Below are 19,349 nucleotides of genomic sequence, written 5' to 3'. Positions count from 1 at the left end.
TCCACACATACCCAGTATGATACACAGGGTGGTCAGAAGTAGCTTGGTCTTTTCCACTGCTGAACTACTTTGGCCCAAATCACACCAAAGAGGTGTTTTTTCACTTCTGCATAGCAAATTCTAATAAATTATGCTCATTTTGCACCTCTTCACCTCAAGTGAATGAAAACCCTAAAATGATGTAATACTACAACTGAGGCTAAAGGCTTAAGTCACATTTTCTCTGATGGGCATACTCTGTCAGGGCTACCAGGAACTGAGTTCAGGCCTCTATAAAAGCTGTAGCGAGGGGTTGTCTGATGACTGGAGTGAGCTTAGATGAAACCTGCTTGTTCTAGCTACAAGATGGAATGCACGAAAAACCACTGCCCATTGCTAGGCTGGCTGAGAAGCCCCCAGTTTCTAGTTACAGGAGAATAGAGACCAATGATCTGTGGAGCTGGACAATCAAAAATAATGGATGGATCTGTGCTTGCTCTGGTGCCGGCACACAGACTGACACTGAAGATGCAGCATGGACGATGGAAAGAAAGTGTGTTTTAGAGCAGCAATAAAAGCTCTGGCTTTTCCTCACCTCCAGCTTCTCCCAGGCAGTAGGAAACTCCTGCCCACCCAATCACAATGTGCCCTGGTGAATATGAGCCACAAAACTAGAATTATCACACTCAGCTTCACACCTCCACTGTTACTGGCTCACTCTGCTAATCACCTGCTGTCAGTTGTTCTCTCCAGTTCAGCACCTACTGAGTGGGGAAATTCAGTGATCCCAACAGACAGGCTTTCCTATGGGACCACCAGGAATTCAATCCCAACCATCAAACTTCTGTGCTTCCACCACAAAAGAATCCTTCGTCATCTCCACTAATTTTGTAACTGATGAGATGTAACCCAGAGTGACTGACAAGAGATGATATTTGCTGTGCAGAAACTCAAGAGACAGATTTGTCCAGTGGAGAAGTACATTATGACTGTTAAGAAAGGGTGCATGTATAAACAGCAGCGTAGCAGCCTCAGTGAAGAACTAGCAAACCCCGTAAGAAAACTGTTTCCATGCTTAGTGTTCACATAGAGCCAAGGGGTCTTCATCTACCACTGGTGCAAGATCTCTGAGGACATTATGGGTACAAGAGAAGCAATGAGCTGAACTCTACTGGCTTTGCAAAGGGACACCCCACAGGAATGAAGTCAGCAGGATCTAACTAGACACACTGAAAGTCAAAACATATATATATGATGTGTTAATCAACAACAGCTGTATTCATATAAAAATGAAGATGGGTGGGCATCTGTAGCTTGCTGTACACTTGTTTTAAAACACGTACTGCTTGACTGCATTCTGAAATTCCTAATTTGTAAAGCAAACAAGGAAGCAGTAAGAGGATAAATGACTTCTTTCTGTTTCACTTACACACACATAAATTTGTTAAAATACAATCACTTTCATCATCTGTGTAGAGACAAATTTATTTTAAAGGGTAATTATCCCAATGTATAAAAAACATTTTTAAAATATGTTTCCTGGTGTCAATTCCAGTTGGAAAGTATTTTCCATTTCCTCTACCAAGAACTAACGTGATCACATAGTTTGGCAGTTACTCAGTATAAGGTTTTGACCTCTCTTGAGTGATATTAAGGCAGATTTTATTTTTTCCGATAGTCCCTGGACTTTGCCATTGCCTAGCTTGGAAAGACAGGAAACACACGTATTCAAAGTGCTGAAAATGTTATTGTATGCAATGATGGCAGTGTTAGTGAGCGGCTTTTCAAAGTACATGAAAAAATACACAGAAAACTAACCAACAAGCAGACCCTCCCTTCCAAAATTAAAATGTTTACATTCTGGGTGCTACTTCTATTCATTCGGAGGAATGATTCGATTAACATTTATGTTCTTGTGCTTCACTGAAATAATCTATTGTTTCTTACATGGGAGCCTTGACAAAGGCAGGGTATTTATCCCGCAGCAGGGGGGATCTGCCCAATGTTAATCACGATTGCAACCTGATGAGACTCAGCAGTTTGCAGCTGCTCCTTCACAGTCACTAGCTGCAGTAGCAAATTGATTTTTTTCTACTTTTATTTAACATAGAAACTGAAGAGTGTTTCTCTAGATGTTGACTGTTCATTGCAGCACAGCTCTCTGGCATTTCTTCGGCTCTGATGACCACACAAAACCATGAAGAAAGGGAATATTCCAGTGAATGAAGATATATTGTCAGCTCAAACCATATTTAGTTCAAACACAAGGTGATTTTCTGACCATGTTAAAAGGCTCATTTGACAGAATTTGGACAGACTTTTCCCAAAATACAAGAATATGTTACTGCAAAAGGAAAGAGAGATTTTCTTAGTGATTTAATGGGACAAGGGCTCAAAATATGTGGCAAGTACTACACACTACTCATCTTCTCAACAGCTAACATAGGCAATACTCTATATTTGAAGTAATGTGAAATAAATAACACATTCTTTGACTTTATCAGAGAAAGCCTGAGTTAGGAGCTCCTTCAGCAATGAATCATGGAACAGATTTTATTCATTAAATATGTTGATTAATGTTAAATATAGGTTACTGGTGATGAAAAGGATATTTAGAGTACCATGAATTTAAAAAAATAATCACTTTGAGTAGTTGCATGCAAGAAAGGGAATTAAACCCACAACATGAAACTTGGGATCTGATGACAACAATTCCTATTGCAGACTCTGACACTCTCAGCACTAAATGATGAAAAATAATAAAAAAACCCTACTAATTAACTACAAAACAATTAGGAACCATGGTGAGATTAAAAGGCTAAAAAAGCAATACAACACTGGGCTGTTGCACAGATGCATATGAGGAAAGTTTTATGAGACAGCACAGGATAGAATGTTTGGGCAGTTTTGTTTTCATTTACTAAAAATACCTTCCAATTACAGCAGGTGCACAGAACAGCAGCCAGAGCAGGGCCAAGTTTACCATATCAAACAGGCAAAATGGACTTGGCAAGTTTAACCTAGCAAAGTAAAGGCTGGGAAAGAGTTTTGGAAACAAGATGCTATCACTGCAATGGACACAGAACAAGAACAAAGCGGTATAAGATGCCCATGTGTAATGTAGGCTGTTAATCACCAGGTGATGCTCAGCCATAGGAGGCATCGTCTTTGGGAAAGTAGCAGAGGTGAAAATGATAAGAAAGCCCTTAATTTGTTTATGATTATAGAAGCCAGTGTTAGCAGAGGACTGGCTTATGTTTGAAAGAAAGTAAGTAACAGTAAGTAGTATGTGGAAAATGCACCACAAAGTGTATCGCCAACACTAAATGACAGCACACACATTCACATTTCAGACATGATCTTTGCCTCAATGAAATCCTACTGGAGCAAGACTGATCCCTAACAGTAGGAACAGCTAACACTAACCAGCATTAGTTCACACTATTATTTTCTGGAAATATGTTCAAGGAGTTAAAAGCCAGACTTTCATCTGGGTACTTAGCAGTCCTTTCTGCCTGTCAGACCCATCTCCTGAAACACATGCTACCCAAAAGGCAAGTTTCATTAGCTGTGCCAATTCTGCACTCATGAGTAAATGTGCAATGTGGTGTACAGGAATTTACCAGCATGACCCCCATTAATAGTAATGCAAGTCATGTAACCGAGTTCCTGCTCATAGAGCTGAAAATTTACATTTTGCTGCCTAACCCTAAAGGCTGCCTTTTCAGTTAATGCTTCTCCAGAAAGAAGTTGGGATTCAAATTTCAAAGACCACATGCTGTAACACTGAGTAGCAAGAAGAGGTATCAAACGGTGACAGAGAGAGAGAACTTGGTCTCCCTTAAACAAGCTATGAAAGAAGCGGAGTATTCCGGGACTCAAATGAAAGGAAGAAAAAGCAGCCCTCAGTTTTGCAGTGTTTTATCACCATCACATAGTGATGCTTCAAACATTCTGTGCATCCCATAATGAAATTAGTTTTGTTATTCTGACTTATGTTTTCATGTTATAGTCACATATAGGGTCATTTGGAGAAGAGAAAGGAACAGTCCTGTCTCAGGATCCACATGTGACAGCATTAAGTCCCCTACCTTTTTCTCTGTCTGTAAACCAAGATGAACCATATTTATGTTCCTCAAATGATGGCAATTAGTACTTAAAATTGTAGACAATGTAATGAAACTTAACTTTGCCTCACTGAGCTTTCATGAAGATTAGAGGTTCTGATCTACAAGTGACAATCTCCCATCTCATGTCTAACCCATGACATTCACGCTTGCCCAGAAAGAGTCACAGCGAAAATGTGACTACAGGAATGACAGCCTCCTAGGATGTGTTTTGAAAATTGTGGCTGCCTTTCTGACCATAGCAGAGATAACAGTGAAACTCATCTACTGTCCTCAGTGATGACCTGGAGGAGTGACCTTCTCAAGCTGCAAGGGGGTATGGAACTCCCTTTGGCCACCTGTAGTGACTTTCTCAGGTTGCAGTGAGAGAACACCACTGTGGAGGTATTTTACTAGTGATGCCAAATCTGATTTTCATGAAACCCAGTTACAGAGCAATGTTTGGACTTCTCCCCATAAATTCAACATCAAGAAAGACATGTAGATTCTCCCAGGTGAAAAAACCTGAGAAGCTTAATCTGTGAACTTGTGTTTCATAAATGGAGACCAGATAGAGGAGAGAAGGTCATCAAAACACGTCTGTTTATAATTTGCAAATCCACTGCACAAATCCACTCTGATTCCACTTAGAACATCAGATGTGGATATTCTCATGTATCTCAGTTTCACTTAGATTCTCTATTATGTTTAAGTAAATATTTAAACGGCAAGAGCCCACACAGTTACTTATTAAAGACACAGCTGGTGTAACGATGCACAGTGAATGGAAAAGACATACAGATCAAGGGACAATGGGAGCCCTTGTCCTAAACACTTAACCATTGTATTTTACATTCTATGTCCTACTGTTTCCAAAAGCCAGGATGCAAAATTGTTGGAGAGGTTTAAGCAAGTAGTCCAATCTTTGTCAGACTTATTTTAAAGTAAACTAGACTAGATAGTGTCTGTACATGTAATAGTAATACCACAAAGTTCAAATGTTTATTTAGTCAACCAGCAGCAGTGGTGACACTCAGATTCCTGGATCTCACTCTTTTATTAGGTAATCTGCAAGATAATAGTCTTTTCCAGAGGTCTCACAAACATCTCCTCCACCAGAAAACTTTTTTCCATTTTTAGATAAAAACTTGCCACTTGACTTTTCTCACAGATGGAAAGACGGAAGAGTGGTTTTGGTCAGCCATCAGAGCGTGTTCCAACATAATGGATATTCCCTGAGCTCAGACTGAAAGCTGTGCTCTCCAGCCCGAACCTTGGCCAGGAGGTCTTCCGCCTGCTTTAGCCACCCCATTGAGTCTGTTGAAGGAGCTGAGGAGATGATTCAGCAGCAGACTGTAAGTATGTCCAAGACTTAGGGAATCCAAACCAGGATTGCTTGCCGATGAAACACAACGTACCTCATTACACTTGGCACCAGCAGGAGACCTATTTTCTTGGGGGTCAGATGTTGCATATTGTAAATTCTGCATTTGCTCAGTTCACTGTACACATTAAAAATCTATTTTAGAAAATCGGTCTTTTAGCAAAATGCTTTGCATGGCATAGCTTAATATTCAGAGCTTGGCTTGTTTGTCTTTTCAATAACTGCAAATGTGTAAGAAGAAAAGCCATCCTGAAGTCAGTGCCAGCCTTTCAGTGATTCCAAGAGTTTGCTTACCAGACAGTAAGTTACCCTTCTGTTTTTGTTAATTAGTAGCTAATGATTTATTGGCTGTTTGGAGTGGTTAAAGGTTAAAAAGAATCTGTTTCCTAGTTATTTTTTTTAATACTCTCCTCTGCATTGTTAATGCTCTGGTTCAGACCCCACTGCCCCAAAAGTGCTGGGTGGAAAATGCCTTATATTCATACTTTTTGGGGCTCTTTGCTTTCTAACGCTTCCAGCTACAGTAATAATGGGAGAAAATGGGGGAACTGGCATTGGGTCCTGCCGGAGGCTGCTGCTGGGGCTCCGGCCACCGCAGGGTCTCCCCTGCGCGGTTCCCTGGCGCTCATTAGGCCGCCCGCCAGCCGCCCCGGCTGCTTTGTTAACCCGCCGGCCTCTGCTCCGCGGTCTGATGTGGGGAAGGGAGGAACCCCTGCGATTCCCAGGCGATGCTGTGCTGCTTCAGTGGTCAAAAAGCTCATTAAGGGCCCACGGTGGCGGCAGCCTCCCTGGACAAGCTGCCGGAGCCCAGCCCCCCGCAAGGAAAATAAATAAATAAACAGGAAAAAATAAACAGGGAAAGCACACTGCTTGCAGTCCTTGGGGAGAGACTAGGAAATGCCAGAGGAGCTTAGCATGGACTTGCAGATCACTCTGATCAATCAGGAAACTCCAAATTAGGCCAGATTACAGAAACCACTAACGTTATTCGTTGTTTTCTAGTTTCCCCTTACGGATTTCCAGAATACCTTTTAAATAGGTGGTGTGAGGAACAGATCCTGATTAGTCACCAGGGAAAGGCAGGACAAGTCATTTCACATAACCCCCTTACTCCTTTGATGTATGTATCCCCTTTATTCACTGAATATTTTAATAGCACTTCTTTATACAAATTTGGCTCAAGTCTGTACAGAAACATGAGAGCCCGTGACAGTGAAAAGGAAAACCAAAGAGCTTCCCATCAGTGAGTCAAAAATGCAAATCCTGAAAAGCCACCAGACCAGTTCCTTTTCCTAGAGAAACGCCCTGCAACACCAATCATCAGGATCTGGGCTGGCCCACAAAGTCAAGCAAGTTTTACTGGCCTCATTTGTTATCTCCTTTAGGGCTGCATCCAGAGGCTAAACTTTGATATTCAAAGCAGGAGGCTTTCAGCACAGCTATGAGAGTTGGCACCAGTGAATGGCACTGTCCGAATTGCTGCTGCTCTTCCAGTGGGGCAGAGATGGGGAGCAGCCCCTCCTGTCTCAACATGTGGCAATGGCACAGCAGGGCTGTGAAAAGCCATGGTTACAACAGACATGGCATCCAGATATGCTTCTTGCCTCCACAGCGTGACCATCCAGCTACTGCAAAGGGTATATTCTTAGTTTTGACTAACTTTGGCAAGGGCTGCTGTAGTGCTGATGGGAAGAATGAGTTTTCCCTGTCTGCAAATGGAAATTTTATCCTCAAATATGTATTCCCAGATGCTTCTCACCTCTTTGATGCTGAATCAGTGACACAACAAGACAGACCTGTTCTGGCTGTCAAGAGACCATTCCCTCTTCTCAAGACAACATTCAGTTTTCCATGTGGGAGACAGCACTCACCACAGTGCTCTGCTGATGTGGGTGCCCTTGTCCTCCCTCTACAGCCCTCTCTTCACTCTGATCTGCCCCTGTGGCTGATGTCCCTTCTCCTTCTCCTGCCCTCTGAACCCTTTTTCTGCCTATTTTGCTGCCTTCCTCTCTTTCCACCAACAAGGATGTTCTCCAGCACCCTTGGAGAACTGGGAAAGGAGAACATGTGAAGGATGCTAGAAGATCCCCCTTCTCTCCTTCACCTGCTGTCCTCTCCTAGTTCAGCAAACTCTCCTCCCTTTGCCATTTGTCTGTAACTACCTGCCAAAGTACCACTCTAAAATATTTTGGCTTTATTTAAATCTTTTATGTTCTATGACATATTTTTGCATCCAGGATGTGAATGTTGCTGCTCTCAGAGTCCAGGAAATACCTGTGACACTTATGCACAGCAACTAACTCCTTCCTGGAAAAATCCCTGGTGACACCTTGCCAAGCAAGCTGCTGCTTAGTGTGGGTAATGGAGTCACATTTCAGCCTTTAAAATCCAGGAATCCCACACTTTTCTAAGGGGTCCCTCCCTGACCCCATGGCTGGATCTTTGTGAGGGTCTCCTGGCACACAGACTCCTGCAAGGCCAGGTAACTGCAAAGTGCTGTTTCGTCTCACTGCACAGACAGATATAAAATACCCGAAAAGTTACTGCAAATCGGTGAGCTACTGTAATTTACTACATGATTTAATGGAGATAACAGTGCACTTCAAAGAACATGCACCAAATTCCTGAGGTGCCATTTCAATGACTCTGCTGGCTTCGAGCAAGGCCTTGCCAGGCTGGACTGTACAGCACAACCTTCAAGCACTGTCCTCAGGGCCTTAGGGTGAGCCAAGGGCCATTCAGCTTCTGCCAGATCTCATGGAGGTCCCTTACATCTCCTTAGCCTTCCGGAGGAGCTGAAAATCACCATTTTGGGAGATGCCATTAAATGTCTTTGCATTTTTGCAGCGCAGAGGTGTCAGATGGCTTGAGCATCTGACATCAAAGAGCATCACTGGGTGCCAGATTCCCAAGGGTGACCAGAGAGCCCCACACCAGGAGGAAAAGCCACACAGCTGACACCCGGCTCAGGTGTGGGTTGGGCACAGACCTAGATGGGCACACAAGTTAAGTCTTTAAAACCTGGGTGATGTGAGAAGAGTAAGTACCGAACAGCCTTGCCAAAGATGAGGCTTCCAAAAGAGCAGGGACTCAGGCTGGTTTTGCCAACACACGGTCCCTGACTGTATGGATGTTTTCTAAAAAGTTAGTGTTTGTGTTTGCATATAAAGTCACTACCACAGCTACCAGGGTTTTCAGGTGGTGTTTGCAAACTGTGAGAGCAACAGTTCCAAAAGCAGGAGGGGGAGAGAACAAGCCAGGCACTGGGTACACGTTTTCCCTCTCTTCCCCAGTCGCCGGAGAGATTTCTCAAAGCTGTCACTGAGAGCTGAGCCACTCAGTGCTGTGGAGCAGGTCACACTTTACATCTCAATGACCTCCAAATGACTTTCACTGCTTTACACTTTAATTTCCCGAGACACAGATTTAGAGGTGAGTTATTTGTTATTTTGTGTCAAGACAATGGAATGTCGCTCCACAGCCAAATCCTGATTTCCTTTCCCAGATATCAATCACTTCACACTTACCCTCTACCAGAAAAAAAAAAGCAAACAAAACACCAACAAAAACAATTACTACTAATTGAAATATCGGGGGAATGGCAGGGAGGGGCTTTTAAACTCCAGACTCACATGTGCCTGTTGCACAAGGATAGATCAGCTGCCCACCCCCCACCCCCTTACACCCACTAACACCTGCAGGGGCTCCACAAGAGCAAGAAAAAGTAAACATTAGCCAGGCAGCCCTCCAGTGCTTTCCAGGAGATGTTAGGAATGTAAATGGTTGCCATAGGCCAGACCAAAGTCCCACTGAGGGAGTGGTAGATGCTGTGGAAGTGTGTAAAAACAGGGCAAATGTGCAGCAACATTTTTCTCCTGGCTCTAGGCTTTCCACCTGCAATACTGCAGGCTGGAGCTCAAGACGGGTTTTCACAGGATCCTGTCACATTTTTTTGTATGGATGGGACTCCTGTTCTCATCTAATCAGTCTTGTGCTTTATACAACCAAAGAGCATCACCCAAAGAGTCCTGCTCAATAACATAGCTTGCACCCAAGCAAAAATTTTCCTTTAGAAAGGGAAATACTGACTTGATTTAAAGATTTCAAGGGACAGCAAGACCATCAGACCTGTGGGCAGATATATTAATTCTAATCAGAATCTGTCAAGGTTCAGTTTCTATATAGCAAATCTACGGTCTTACCTAGAGGAGGACTTTCATTGATGATCTTCTGGATTTGGGTGGAAGAGGATGAATCCGACCTCAGCAAGGATGTGAGTGTCTGAATCATGAGCCAGAAAGCCAGGAAATGACTCAAAACTGAACTATTTTTTCTGAGATTACCTCTTCTCATGGCATTTTAAAAATTGAACTCTGAGCATGTGGGAAATGACATCTTTTGCATTCAGACACGAAGAACATATTTTATGTGTTTGACTAGAAAAACACTCTGAACTTTAAATGTAAAATGTGGAATGCACTCAATAATGAAAAAATATACTTTCTTTCCTTCCTCTAGCTGCTTGTAATTTTAATTGCTAGTTTATTTTTTTAAATGGCCATGCCCAGTAGCACCAAAAATACATAGTACAGGTAAGTAATACAAATGCATAGCTACAAATTCCTCATACCCTCATATTGTCCATGTGCCTCCAGTACTACCTACCACATCTTTCACCAATATACAAGCCTACCCACCAAAAAGCACAATAATCTGCTGATACAGCAACTCCTGTTCTTGCAAGAAAGTTGTGAAAAAGCTATCATAACCTGCTTCTGGCTAACCACCTTGGAAACCCAGTCAAATTTCCTTACCCTCTTGAGTTGAGAAGTAAATTAAAAGTGCATTTTTCTCAGGATGCTGCTTAAAAATTTTGGTTGTGGCTAGAAAAGAAAGTGACTTTTACACTTGAATTGCTTTTTTTCTTGTAAAGCTGAAGAAACCCCGGTAGCTTTCTCTGTGAAGAAGAAGCCCCCCAGTTACACGGGTAAGTACAGCTAAGTCCTCAAGAACCTGAGCTAATGAGTTGACTGTGGTTATGCTCCCTGTGGTTTTGGTGTCCTGTAAGCTTCCCTGTGTGTAAACTAAGGCAGAACTTTTGATCCCATGAAAATGCCGTAGAAGGAAAGGCATCCAGCACAAATTGATGATCTGGTGAAGTGTACCATCTATGCTCTGCTGCAAGTTAGCACCATCCACCACCTCCTTCTTGCTACAACACCACTGACCTCTAGACCTCGCTGTGCATTCTGCTATTAAACAATTCACAATGAGATGGGTGATAAGGAAATGATAAAGTTGGAAGAAATATGGTTAAATCTGGTTTCTTTTAAGAGGAAGCACTACATTGTAACACACTTTCTGCCTTGCACGCTTAAGAGGGCTTTTAAAAGCTATATTGGCATTTCCTTGAAATACCATGAATTTAGGTTTTGAAATGCCACAAAATTCTCTTTCTTTCTGGAAAAATATGCCCAGAGAAGTAGGTTGCTCCTAATTGAATAACATTTTCAGTATTTCCAGTACGTCCCCACCTCCACAGTTTGCTTGACATAGAAATTACTATTCTGCATTTTTCTTTATCAGACAATGCCAAGCAATGCTGGAGCATGTCCGTGTCAATCACAAATGCAGTAAACACAGCAAGTCAATCTGAGCCAGCAAAATCCAAACTCTGGCAGTGTCCACATCTGATCAACAGTGGCATTACCATAATCTTCAACAACTGCATTGTTTATTTAAAAAGTCTCCCTCAATCCCTTAACAAATTAATCTGGAAGCCACCATGAGGATTAACTTCAAAAATCCTCCCTCAGATCACAATTACATCTGCTCAGATGTCACCAGTGATAGACATTTGCATAATTTGCACCCGTGATAGACATTTGCATAAGTCATACCCAACATCTATTAATAGTTGCTTTTCCAGTTATTTGACTTCTGTTGGGGTCCGTCTTTTCCAACCAAGTTACAAAACTCATCTGGGCAACCCTGCTCTGGTGTGAGAGGTGCTCCCCAGCACAAGGGATAATACCTAATACCTAAATCTAAGAATTTAATTGCCAACCACTTTTCCTGACTGTTCAGATTAAGAAGTAAATGATACTGGGTGGTGTCCTGGATACTGTGAGGGCAGGGTCTTTCACTCAGGGTCCAGTGACTAAAGTTATGCCTAGCTGGTGGCAGCTATGTGGCTTTTCTCCAAGGAGCTGGCAATCCCTATTCAGCTGCAGGCATGTGCCTGCCTCATAAATCACCCGCAGCGCTGGCAGCCTCCTTGGCAGGCTCAGCAGGGAGAGAGAGAGAGCTGAGCAAACAAGGTGTTTGTGCTGGAATGCTCGCACAAGGTGGGAGTGGGGTAGTGCAGGGAAGCCTGTGCTGAGCCACTGTGTGATGCTGCCTGTTGGTTCTGGGGCAACAGAGTGCTGAGAACCCAGAACTTCTAACAAGAGTTGGTTCCCTTTACAGGAAAGAAAGCAGTAACCAGCACCATCTGTATCTTTTGGCACAATTGTCACAATCTGAGTTTCACTACAACACTGTAGTGAAAGGCACTCTGCTTTTTTTTTTTTTTCCAAGGCAAAGTAGCAAAATCAATTGTCAGTCCTGGATACAGAATACATTTCCATAACAGGCAAATTTGCCATCATCAGAGACAGTCTGTGTTTTCAGAAGGAAGCGAGATAACCTATCTGTCAGCTCCAAAGGCACCTCGTGCAGGGGCACATGTGCTGGAGCCAGCAGGGTCTGTGCTTGTCTCTGCAGCAGAACATCAGAGGTTGCTGCACTCATCCCATCCTATTCAAAACAAGTTGCTACATTAACCTCTCCAACACAGATCTGCACATTCCCGCTGCCTGTGACTGCCTGTGCCACTTGTGTTTATGCCCTTGGATTAAAAGGCACATCCTGCCTGCCCACGGCTGTGGATTGCAAGTGGCCACCAAGCTTCAGTTGCCCACAACTGCACCAGCACATAGCCCTGTAGATCTTGATTTTTGGAGTATGACTGTGTCACCCACCCTGGTGACTGGTGGCTGCACGAAACTTGGTCCCAGATGGCTCCTGGGTGGGAGAGCAGGGGTGGACCCAAGTTTTTAAAAGGTAAGTTTCGTGTACACATGCTCAAGTTGTTCAGCACTGCTCTGCCTCTCGCCACTGTTAGGCAGTTGTGTGACACAGGCTCCCAGAATCAAAACAGAGGCTCTAGTAAAACAAAGGCAGTGATGAATGTCAGAGATTTGCCATAAAGATAATCCTAAAGATAATTCTGCCAATGAGCGGCAGACATAACGTGTGCAAGAGTATAAGAAATACAGGGGTTTTACAGGACTGTACTTTCCAACTGGTTGATTTTTCTGCTTAATTTAGAAAACAGGGAGATGCATTCTCAGCTCCCCAGAAATACAAAAACTCAGCAAACCCCAAACTCAGCAAACCTTCCCTTTACATATCCACGCTTGCCAGGTAAACATAGCATTTTTTATCTCAAGGTCTTTCCTACTTATATAGGAATTAGAGAAAGTCCATTATAGAAAGTCTTTATCTGCTGAACACCAGGCCTGTTGTAAAGTGCTTATTTCTTGCTTAGTATCATCGTTTAACCCCAGCAAGCAGCTAAGCCCCACACAGCTGCTCGCTCTCTTTCCCCACAATAGAATGGGGGATAGAATCGGAAGGGTAAAAGTGAGAAAACTTGTGGGTTGAGATAAAAACAGTTTAATGGGTAAAGGAAAAGCTGTGCACACATGCAAAGCAAAACAAGGAATTCATTCACCACTTCCCAAGGGTAGGAAGGTGTTCAGCCATCCTCAGGAAAGCAGGGCTCTGTCATGCGTAACGGTGACTTGGGAAGACAAATGTCATCACTGTGAACATCCCCCCCATTCCTTCTTCTTCCCTTCAGTCATATGGCATGGGCTACCCCTCTGGTCAGCTGTCCTGGCTGTGTCCCCTCCCGACTCCTTGTGCACCCCCAGCCTCCTCACTGGTGGGGCAGTCTGAGGAGTAGAAAAGGTCCTGACTCTGTGTGAGCCCTGCTCAGCAGCAACTCAGACATCCCTGCGCTACCAACACTGCTTTCAGCACAAATACAAAACACAGCCCATATTAGCTACTGTGAAGAAAGTTAACTTTACCCCAGCCAAACCCAGTACAATTGGGCATGACAAAAATCACACATGGAGATGATGAGTGTACGTAGAGTGAAGGTGGGTGGTTCAGAATAGATCTGCAGATGCTTTCTGTTTTTTTTTAACATTAAGAGCATTGACAGATACTATCTTCGGGTACACTCTCAATTTATGCCTCTTCAGACATCTATATTCACAGAACTTCCATATGAAATTCCTTTTTCTGACCACCATATTGCCTGACTAGCTACAGGAACAGCATCAAATGAAGCCCTGACCTGACCTGGGATTGCTTTTTTCTTCCTGACTTTTCCTCCATGACCCTACCCTTCCTTCTACTTTATCCTGAGTCCCGAGCAAGTGCAGATAGGATCTGTTTCTCTGTTGCAAACAGCTTCATCCCAAGTCTACCTCAGGTGGCAGCAGTCCCAAATCGATATCATCCTTAAGACCCTCAGCTGCCCATAGCTTCATCTGGATCACAGCAAAGCACACAAGCACTGTCCAACAGCGCTGGAGAGCCACTGCTCAGATGGCATGAACAAATGGGGGTCACTGAGGTGTCCCAGATACGGAGGTGGTTAGTTTTGTCCAAATATATACTACCCCTGGCATCAACAGCCAGTCTGTGGGCACTACTAGTGATCCACAGTATGGAGGATTTGTGGATGCAGACTTCAAAAAATAAGCTCTGCTTATTTACAGCACAGCTGTAGGGGCACGGGTAAATAACCCTTCAGGGGCAGCTTTGGCCAAGGAACCCACAGGTGAGGGAGAAAGCTGCCTTCCCACCCACTCGCTCGCCTGCTGAGCAAGCACAAGGGGAGAGCTGCGGCACCCACCCCAGGTATGGAAAATAAAATACAGTGCGGGACTTGGCACTGAAACACAGGGTGTTCTGGCACCTGGAAACAGCTTTCAGCCAGTGGATGAGGGATAAAACCTCCATAAGACAGGAAGGTACTGGCAAATTCTAGAGCATGAGTGGGCTGAGAGCTAAATCTCTACAGTATTAGCTCAGTCTTTGGTGATATTCAAGCTGCAGCATGCCCCAGATGAAGGCCAGTTAACTCAAGAGAAACCACCACTTACCATAGGCAGATTTTTGAATTCATATGTGAGTCTGAAAGCAATGCACCTCCTGTTCTTTGAATTCACAACACGCCAAAGAGCAACACTAAGCAGCCCTCACTTCTTTCAAGTTTATCTCTAACTGAAGAATTTGCCTGTTTTCTCCAGCAGTTGTTGTCAGGCTAAGTACAGGTCTGGGTTCTGCCGGGTGGGAAGCTCATAGGGATGAGAATCAGCAGGTCCCTACTAACTGTAACCATTCTGAAGGGGTGGGCTACTCCCAACACAGCCAAGTATCTGAAACAAAAACCATGGCACTCCTCAGTCGAAGACATTCAAGGAGGGAGAGAAAGAACAGCAGCTTACTATTGTTTATCAGATATGAGAAGAAACCTCATCCCAATTATGGAAAAAGAGTAGTATTTGTACTGAATAGCAGTCTAGGAGACTGCAAGCTCCACCAGTACAGTGGAGACACTCTCCTAGGCACCCATCATTTTACACCTCTTGACCACAAAAGTGGATCCCACCACATACACTGTCTAACAGCACACAAAAGTTGTTACTTTTGTGAGTCATTCTGTGAGTCATTCAGGGTTTTTTTGTTCATCCTATTCCCCAGAATTACTGCACTGCACATCAGACACTCAGTGGTAGCTTGTTTCTATATGCTGTTAGGCTTTCTGTCACTGAGGTTAAATTAACCTGTGCTCCCTTAAAGAGATGCAGCAGGACCTTCTGCCTAAAGAGCAGTAACATCCTTAAGCAACTCTGATGTTGTATATATATAAGTAAGACATAATATACAGAGCATATAAATATAAATATACAGGTACATGCCCTCTATAATTAAAGGAACATGTCCATACTCAAAACATTTTTATGTTGTGCCAAATGATGAATTCTACCCTGAGGTAATGAGTCAGGTAAAACATTAACATAAGTTCGATGGTATATCTCAAATTCTGAACAAAACTGTGTTTCTATCACAAGTTTGGGAGAGTGGTTTGAAGTTTTCATTTAATTAAAAACACCACTCACTACTGGACTCAGTAAAATCTGCTGTTCCAAGTACTACCTACAATCATACACGATCCTGTACATGCAATGAATGCCAGACAGTTCATATGATGTCACTGGTATTGAGCATCACTACCATCAAAAACGAGTTTGCTTCTATTCCAAACAAGTATCAGCATGGCTAAACCTGGTGACTGTCACTCATGCTGGCAGGTTCAGGAGAGTCAAACAGTGTGGATCACTGTCCTTCAGAGGCTGACTATATTCTCATAATGTGGAAAGGAAGTATAGTACTGAGGCAAGTAGGGCAGCTGACACTGCTGCTGCCCCTTACACCAGCTATCCTGTGAACGAGCAGCAGGCTCTTTCTACTATTTTTGATCAGTTTTATTTGTCAGGCTGAAATCTTCCCCCTCCTCCCACTTTTCCATCCAAAATAATTTTTTAAATTCCATTTCTTCTAAATTTCTTATCAATATATATGCCTCTTGAGAAAGCAGGTCACCCATGGGTTACCCTTAATTCAATACCTCCTGCTGAGTTTAGTGGCTGCAAGACCAGGACCCTGCTAAGTAATGTGTTTGAGCTACCAGAGTCAGCAGTGACTTTCCTCCCCATCTCCCCCCATCTGTCAGCAAACATCTATAATGGCAAGTAACAGGTAAACTGATACTTCGCTACTGGGAAGCTGACAAACTCCTAATACATGACTGAAACTAGATAATGGTTATAAAACACTCCTAGTTCACTTCTGCTCTCTTATAACTTCTAATTCCTCCCTCTTGGCATCTTCCCTTCCAGAAATTCAATACACAGCCAACAGTTAGTACAAGTTCCATGTGCTTCCCTCAGGCACTTCCACTGAAACCAAGTGTGTCAGCTGGTTTCCTCCAATGCAGGGAGCATCCATTTCCATCACTACACAATAAATGAAACTACATTGCTTCCCTTCCTCTGATACAATCTGTTTCCTTACTGCAGTGTTTTACAGTGCTGGCACATACCAGGATTGGTAAGAAAGCATCAAATGCTTGAGCTGACAGAGAGCTGGTTTGACGCCTTTCTGCAAACACAGTGGAGCAAAGCCTGCTCTGGACTTACCTTTTATTGATGAGGCTCCAGTGTTTGACCCCAAGTGGAAGGGGACCTTCATGATATGGAGTTAATCCTAAACCATCATTTTTCAACAACACTGAAGATAAATATTACCAAGCACATCACTTCTGAGCTAAGTACAGAAAATAATTTACAGGAGACACTTCTACACTTGTTTCTTGTTTCACTGTGCTTATTAACAAACTGGCTTTATGCAGGGTGACTTTGCACACCACGAGGATGTGTGTGTTAAGAAAATAGCTGCTGCGGAAGTTTTTTAATGCAAGACAGACAAATCAATAAATTTGATCTCTATGGATATCTGGGATGATGATTATGCATTTCCCACGGACAACATTGGCAAGAGATGTCTAAAAAGGAGCAAAGACCAGAAGCTCCCCAGGCAAACAGCAGAACAGAAAAAGGAGCAAGGAGCCCCAAAGGGATGCTGGTGCAGGTAGCCCCTATGGCCCTGTTACCAGGGATGGGGTGCTGCTGCAAAATGCCAGCAAGAGACAGAGGCAGACAGGAACGAGGAGAGTCCAGAAGGGCCCGGACGTGAGGATCAACCTCATGATGAGCTGGAGACGGAGGAGGGGAGGGAGACAGCTCAGGGGAGATCCGCCTGCTCAGAAAGGTTGCACAGTGTCTGAGCAGAACAAAGGGGCTGTGTAGCCTTGAGATGGTGAACTGGCGCTGCAGTAGGATTTTGGAAGAGCGGAAGGATGCAGTACCTGCAAAATAATGTGTGCATAATTTAAGGAAACTCATGAGTTTTGGTACTCTGTTGTTCAAACACCTCAACTGTGTCAAGTTTAGACACAGCATCCCATTTTTCTTGGCACAACTCGAATCCCTAAATTATCTGTCTTTTCAACCTACTCACAGGAACTTCTAGCTTTGCTAAAACATGAAGTAGCCAAGAAACTGCTTTACAAACAAATACCAGCTGAGGCGAGGGCTTAACCCTGGGGCAGGGTGCGGGGGCAGCCCGGCGGGCAGGGCTGCAGAGCTGCCTCCAGCTGTCACTGCCCTGCAGCACCCACTCCCTCTTTCACTACTGGAGAGCTGGTGCATCATATGCAATTCTCAGACATGCTGGGAAGTCCTGAGAGCATGCTGAATACATACTGGTGAGCATATCCTACTTGTGCCATTTGCTCAATATTGTGAGCTGCCCCCTCCAGCCCAAACTTAACCATTCTGCAAAAAATACTGCTAAGGGGAAGGTGATGACCTCGGTCTCTCACACGGACAGCAAAGGGCACGGTGCTACTCTCCACACAGTGACCCTGCTTTTCATCACTTTCATGTCATGCAAGTGGCAAAGGCAGTGAAGTCAGCAGTGTTTCCTGGTGTTTCCCTCTGCTCTCCCTCTCTGCCCTGAATTTCCTCCTGTTCAGTGGAGACTGGCTCATTTCACTTCAAAAAACTCGGGCAGAAGAAGAAAATGATGACAGGACACACATGTTAACAACGAAAAAACATCAGCTGCTAACATGGCTCACCTACCAGTCTGCTTGAACTGCAGCAAGCCCTGAAAATGAGGCAGGGGTTTATTTTTAACATCTGTGTCAGATCTCTTTGCCTTTTAAAGAGTGTCTTTCTGCTGCTCGGGCCCCTTATCTGCTCAATGGCACTTCAGAGAGTTGCTCCAGCGGCTCTCCCTGTGCTCAGGAGCCTGAAAGCTGGAGTGTCCCTCCACTGCCTCAGCAAGTGCTGTTCACTCTGCTAGAGTCATCCTCTAAGAAATACGTACACATGGAAACAGGGCATACTGCAGATTGTGAGCAAGAGCCTCACCATGTCCACAGATGCATGCATGGCAACACACCAAGTTTCACTTTTATTTCTCTGGGCTCCAGACAGCAGAGTATATAACGTATCTTAAGCACAAAACTTAGTTAAGTTTTAAAATTTTATTTAAAAAATATAAAATACTAACAGAAAGCTTTTCATTGCCTTGATAAAATATCCTTAGGCTAGGAGACCCTATCTAGGAGTCAGAATAAAATTTTAATCCTCCCATTCAAACTGCCACACAAACTGTGATGAAAGGATGCAGCACTGGGAAATAAAGAACTTGCTGACCATATTAATCCTTCATCTTCCATTCAGCTTCCTACACCAGTATCCTGTTTCCTTTTTAACAGCCAACAATGCTTCTCTATTTCCTTACGTGATCCCCCATAATGCTATCATGTCAGACTTAAAAGCAATGCTTCTTAATCACTAAATGAATTCTCTAATTTTTGTTATGGTTTATAGAAGATCTCTGACATCTACCTGTAAACAGTGACACTGTACACTCTAAAAGCCTACTTTCTGGTTCATCATGAAATGGCTGCTTTGCACAGAGAGCCTGCAATCCTTTTAATTCAGTCAGACTGACCCCATGACCAAGTGACAGTGACCAAGGGTGCAGCTGAGGGACAGGGACCCCAGAGTCCACCTCTGAGTGACATGGACAGCATTCAGTGATATCTTTTGCATTTCTCTTGTGTATCTTTTTATAAAGCAGACAAAAAATTACTGAGTAAGACAGTGCTTTACTACTGATAG

At 43.6% G+C, this 19,349-nt stretch overlaps 1 protein-coding gene across 5 annotated transcripts in view; it reads right to left on the bottom strand.

The window, feature by feature from the left end:
- Positions 1 to 19,349, bottom strand: part of CELSR1 (cadherin EGF LAG seven-pass G-type receptor 1) — a 168,411-nt gene that overhangs the window by 52,221 nt on the left and 96,841 nt on the right. The gene's annotated exons all lie outside the window — the stretch shown is intronic.

This window comes from Corvus kubaryi, unplaced genomic scaffold (assembly GCF_017639235.1).
Source record: "Corvus kubaryi isolate FWS band 111438036 unplaced genomic scaffold, C.kubaryi_AGA036_p1.0 137, whole genome shotgun sequence".
NCBI classification, from domain to species: Eukaryota; Metazoa; Chordata; class Aves; order Passeriformes; family Corvidae; genus Corvus; species Corvus kubaryi.
The sequence above is the reverse complement of the archived record's forward strand: the minus strand, read 5'-3'. Positions and strand labels throughout refer to the sequence as shown.